Source organism: Adiantum capillus-veneris, chromosome 19 (assembly GCF_014529385.1).
Source record: "Adiantum capillus-veneris isolate H3 chromosome 19, ASM1452938v2, whole genome shotgun sequence".
NCBI lineage: Eukaryota > Viridiplantae > Streptophyta > Polypodiopsida > Polypodiales > Pteridaceae > Adiantum > Adiantum capillus-veneris.
The window spans coordinates 25,749,232-25,755,155 of record NC_140949.1 but is presented as its reverse complement, the minus strand read 5'-3'; the positions used below and the strand labels follow the sequence as shown (position 1 = coordinate 25,755,155).

The 5,924-nt window shown below is 40.9% G+C and overlaps 1 pseudogene; it reads right to left on the bottom strand.

The window, feature by feature from the left end:
- Window positions 1-2,113: 2,113 nt before the first annotated feature.
- Window positions 2,114-4,438, bottom strand: LOC147433727 (uncharacterized; annotated as a pseudogene).
- Window positions 4,439-5,924: the final 1,486 nt, after the last annotated feature.

Here is a 5,924-nt window from a genome sequence, read left to right as displayed (position 1 = left end):
CCCTTTTGTGAGAGCTTTAGATAATTAAATAATTAAACTAAACTCTCATTGGACCCCTTTGCCTCCTGGCCAATAGGAATCAGGCAAGCCATGGGGCTCCTGAATGCTCATTGGACCCCTTGGGAGACTGCCCAATAGTCTTCTAGGACACTTAATTCTTATTGGTTTCTTTTATTAAATGTTTTTAAATTAATTAAACTAGATTTACTCTAGCCTAATTCTCATTGGTCCACTTCAAGGGTCTTCCAATAGGAATTGGGCATACCTTGTGGGCATCTGGCCTAGGGAGCTGACATGTGTCCCTCATTCCCTTTGTGTAAAGGGAGCCTGTGTGTGTGTGTGTGTGGCTTTCTCTCTCATCCCCTAGCTTTGGGGCTCACCCCCTCCCATGTAGGGATGTAGAAAGACTTTTTGGGCACACACTAAGCATCCAATTTTCCCTAAGGTTGACCTTTGGACACAACCTTTGAATTTTGGAACCTTAGCATTTTGGAAGTCTTAATGGGCTGAACCTTAGGGTCTTTTTAGCCCGTTGTTTCACATGGCTCTTTTGCAGATGGCCCCCCCTTTGGATCCCTATTTTCCCTCCTTTGGATCCCTACTGTGGCCGGTCTGCTAACTTAACCAATATTCTAGCTTTTTCTCCCTTGGCACTTCCCCACATTAAATGATCAGTTTAATATGAGAAAATCATTTAGGAGAATTACATATTGATTATTATGACATGTGTCGACTATAGAGCACTAAATAGGATCACTATCAAGAATAGGTTTCCCATTCCATGGGTAGAAGACCTATTTGATAAGCTACTTTGGGAGATGTCGTCTCCACAAACTTGATCTAAGCATGCATACTACTTTATTTTTTTGCACAATTAAAAAAAAGATACTTATAAGACAAAAACTTTGTTCATTTTAAACATTTGGACATTTGCTTACTCTAGGGAAGCATTGTAAGCATTGACAAGGTTTAGGTTATCCTTTAATTGTATGCCTTGCATCCATCTAGCATCTTCAAAAGGACTCTTCTTGGTCCTTGATCTCCGGTGGGTCTTCAATAGTTGGTTCTTGAGGTGGCTCTCCTTTGTAAGGCTTTAGTAGGCTCACATGGAAAGCATTGTGTATGAGCCAATGGTTGGGAAACTTGAGTTGATAGGCCATGTCATTGATTGGCCTGAGAATCTGGAAGGGGCCATAGTACCTTTTTGCTAACTTAGCATGGTACTTTTGGTGTCCCGGTAGGATTCTTGCCCGTCGTATGCCTTAATCGAGCCTTGGGAAATTTAAGTAAGACCCAATCATTTTATTTAAAGGCTTGGGCTCTTCTGTGCTTATCAGCAACAGCCTTTTGCCTTTGCTGTGAGATAGAGATAGCATCCTCAATCTTTTCGAAAGATTCTTGTAGGTCTCAGCTATACTCATCTGCAGCGAAGACCTTCCCATGTACCTTAAGTAGCAGGGGACTTTTTTATCTTCCCTCAATTACCGCAAAAGGTGCTTTTCCCATTGTTGTTGTAGGCATACTCCACTACGGGTAAGTACTTCTCCCATTGGGACCTTTGATCTACTTCCGTTACATAGGATTTTAGTAGATCAAGAATTGTTAGGTTAGCTATTTCACTTTGGCCATCCGTTTGCGGGTGATAGGCCGAAGAGAAATTTAGCCTTGTCCCTAAATTCTCAAAAAGACCCTTCCAAAAATTACTAGTCATTCTAGGATCTCTATCCGACACTATGGACATTGGCAAGCCATGGTACTTGAAGATTTGTGATATGAAGAGGGTTGCCATTTGATGGCCTTTGATAGTCTGTTTGACAGGTATAAAATGAGCTTGTTTGCTAAACCTGTCTACTATCATCCATATTCCCATGGATAGATTTTGGCAATCCAAAGATAAAATCCATGGATATGCTCTCCCACGGTGAATTAGGGATTGGCAAAGGTTGAAGTAATCCAGGTTGCTTCCCTCTATCAAACTTCGTCTTTTGGCATACCACACATTTAGAAACATACTCTATAACAGTTTGCTCAAGACAGGAGCATCATGCATAGCAATCAAGTTTAGTTTCTCAAGCGTACCCCAACTATCAGGACCCCATTTGAGTGCAAGAACTCAAGCCATCCAATCTGGCCCAAGATTCGGATCAACAATATTTAGCAACTGTAATTTTTAAGCAACGAATAGAAAACCAAGTTTAAACAGCTATTACACTATGTGCAAAACACCCAAAACAGAAATAATTCAACCACCTTCTCAACGCGCTCTCCATATTTGAGTGCTAAATCATTCAATATTTTCTCCTCCTCTTTTATAAGTTCTTTATTTATCATTGTGTGCCTAGCTTGCTCTATTCTTTGGCTCAATTCCTTGGACATTTGAACCTTCAACACATACTTAAAAATAAATAATTTGCAAAAAACAAGCACATACTATTTGGCTCAATTACTTGGATATTTTATCCTTCATTACATAATTTAATATATCTATTTTCACAAAAAGATATAAGATCGTTCCAAAAAAGCAATCCAAAGACACTCACATCATATAAGAGCTTTCCCAAGTATCGACGAGTAAGTGGGTACCAAGGCTCCACACCCTTCGAGTATTTCTTACGGACTGCAGCAATCAACTTTTGATCTTTTTCTGGTAGCCCTATTACATAGGCTTCATGATCTGCTGCACAAATGTGGGAGCAGTTGACAAGCTCATCCCTAAGATGCGTGACTACAAGAGCATGTGTATTCATGCTATTCCAAGGTCATATACAATATATACATTTCAGCTAAAATATATAGAAATTCATGAAGCTTACAAATTCATTCTTTGCAAGCTACTAAGCAAAGCTATCTCTGGCACTCGAGTAGGATCAATAACTGTACAAAGCACACTACAATGTTTCTCTCGATCAATGGAGAATCTCTCTTTGATAGCAGCCATCCAAGCGACCGTTCTATGATTACCCTCCTAACTATAGAACATGTTATTAGAGAGAACTTGAAGATTTGGTCTTTTAGAAAGCTCAATTTCAAACTCTTTATGTATACCAACCCAAATTGGGTCCCATGAAGTAAGAAGGTCCTCTGCAGAAAAGATAATCATAGGCAGAAAAGCACACTCAAACTACTATTTATGAGAACATCAAAAAACACCATAAAAACAGACAGTAGGAAAGACCAAAGCAGAGAAATGAAATACCTGTCACATAAGCTTCCTCCTCCTTGCAATTCCAAACTCAAACAATAAAAGCTCCTTTTTCTTGCATGTAGCCCTCCTTTGCAAAAGCAGCTTTCAATCCACTAACATCATCTCGTAAGCCTCTCACCCTTGCATAAGGGATCAATCGACATAAAGGAATTGGTGGACAATCAAAACAACTAAACATGCGAGTACATTGAAGAATATCTTGTCCTCTATGCATGTAAAGTTTGTGCTCTTCCCCTGTCTCATTCTCTACTGCTACTTCATCTCTTACGACATAAGGCACTATTTGAAAACATGCCTCTTGTGGGGCAAGAGATTCATCAACTTCATTTATGGAGCCAAGCCCCAAGTCCTGACTTTGCATCTCCTCCTCCTGTGTCTCCAAACCATCTGTCATATCTGTGATAGAGACTGCACTTATTTGATCACTGCTCTCTAAGATACTGGAAGCTTGAGTTGAAGAAAGCCGTCTCCCTCTGCGACCTCGTCCACGAATTGAAGGACTTGCAAAACAAAACCAAAAAAAAATTATTTACTTCACTAAAATTCCCTCTAGGCGTCCATACCAACGCGGATGCCTAGAGGCAATTCAAAAAATCAAAACTTTATCTTATTGATCTCCACTAAGGATCCATGTCGGCTTAGATTTCTAGAGGGGAGCTAACAATTTTTTAAAAAGCATGATAAATTATAAAATTTAATCTTGAGAAATTCCCTCTATATTGTTGCTTATGCACCAGAGTTTCAACATTGATAGTAGAATGTATGATGAATGCCACACTCATTTACCCATCATGGATGCCAACAACAAGGTTGTCCCACCATTCACTCAATACATTCTACTATCAATGTTGAAACTTTGGTGCATAAGCAACAATATACATTTACATACGTGAATGCATGTCTACATACATCTATATCCTATATCCATCTAGCATATATGTTTTTACAATGTTTGTGTTTACACATGCACTTACTTTACATAAAACGCCTCTCTCTCTCTCTCTCTCTCTCTCTCTCTCTCTCTCTCTCTCACACACACACACACACACACACACACACACACACCTCTTTGCATAAAATGTGCTCTGCATTCACAAACACTGCCTCTAAACCAGTAAGAAAATCAACTTACACTTCAATACAGGATATAGCTGCAATAGATGGACAACTTCCAATCATTGATTACCTCTCCACTGAGCTGTATTGGTGGAAAATGCAGCCAATGAGGTCCATTGGATGCAGCCAAAGAAGTAACAGAGCCACATGCATACCATGTAAACCACACACTTTCGACAAAACTATTTTTCGTATATTCTCACAGTTTGCCTTTCGGTGACTTACAAATATGCTCCAAGGGAAGAAGGTAAATATGCTTCTTACATAATACAAAATAATGCCTCAAAATCTTCCCCAGTTTCTTCAGAACTCTGTCATCTAAAACTTTTTGCCAGATCTTTTATTGGCAATAGCTCACAAGGAATCCAATCCATTTGAGGATCCCGAGTATGGAAAGGGCACATGGCCCAAAGAATGCTTTTAAATGAGTCTGTAAAATAAACTTCAATCTTTCCTCGGTTTCTCAACCATTGGCTTGTTCTTGCACCGCCACTTGAGGTAAATTTGCACCGAGAGCCCTCCAAATACCATCATCACACCACTCCATTGATGGGGTGACAAAGGGCTCCCACTCCACAAGCAGAAAAGGAGTATCTCCCAAGCAGCAAGATGTTCTTTGCAAAATTTGATTGCTTCGACTCCACCACCTCCGGTCCATGCAAACATGTAGAAAAATGAAAAGATTGATCCCCACAGGCTCATTCCCAGAATGATGTGCCAAGCTGTTGTTTTTGGATATCTATTTTTCGTAGATTTTCACATTCAAAACTCCTTCTAGCCATCCACGCCGGCGTGGATGGCTACAGGTAGTTTAGTTTTAGAATCATAACGATAAGAAAACCATACAAAGTTTAGTTAATCCTGGTAGAGCTTTGGCAACTTATCCCAACACAAGCACTGGCTAGAAGAGTTGGAGGTCCGACTTTGGAAGGCAAGTGGAAGGCCATGGAGTACCTTGCCTTGATTGAAAGATTGTCTCTGAGACTCTATGTCTCTCTCTCTCTCTCTCTCTCTCTCTCTCTCTCTCTCTCTCTCTTTGAGGGGGGTGCACTACCCCTCCAACATCTCTCTCGGGTTGTGCAGGGCACGCTCCCAAGGCTCTAGGTTGTGGGAGAGCTATATAAGCCCAGGTTCAACTCCAATTCAAGATTTACAGAGAGCCTTACAACAGAGAAAGTTACAGTTTACAGAAGGCTTCTAATAAAATTTAAACATAAGCTTTACAAATGTTATCTAAAGCATTGAAAAAAAGAACTACCTGTAGCCATCCACGCCGGCGTGGATGGCTACAGGTAGTTTGCAAATGTACCTGGCAGGAGGTTTTCGGGCCGAGGTAGACTCCCGTCTCCCTCCTCCCTTCTCTGAGACTTGTTCGAGTTGCTCCCGAGTCTCGAGATTCAAGAACGGCGAGGCAGTAGAGGTTTTGAATGAAAGGCTTGAGAGATCACCTTGAAAGGGCGCACCCAAGAAGGATTGAAAGGGCGCAGGCAAGAAGGCAAGAAGGCGCAGGCAACTTGTCGAGGCAATAGCGCAGGCAAGAAGGCGCAGAGAGTTGTTGAGGCAATAGCGCAGAAAAGCATAACAAGGCTAGGCTTGAGAGCGT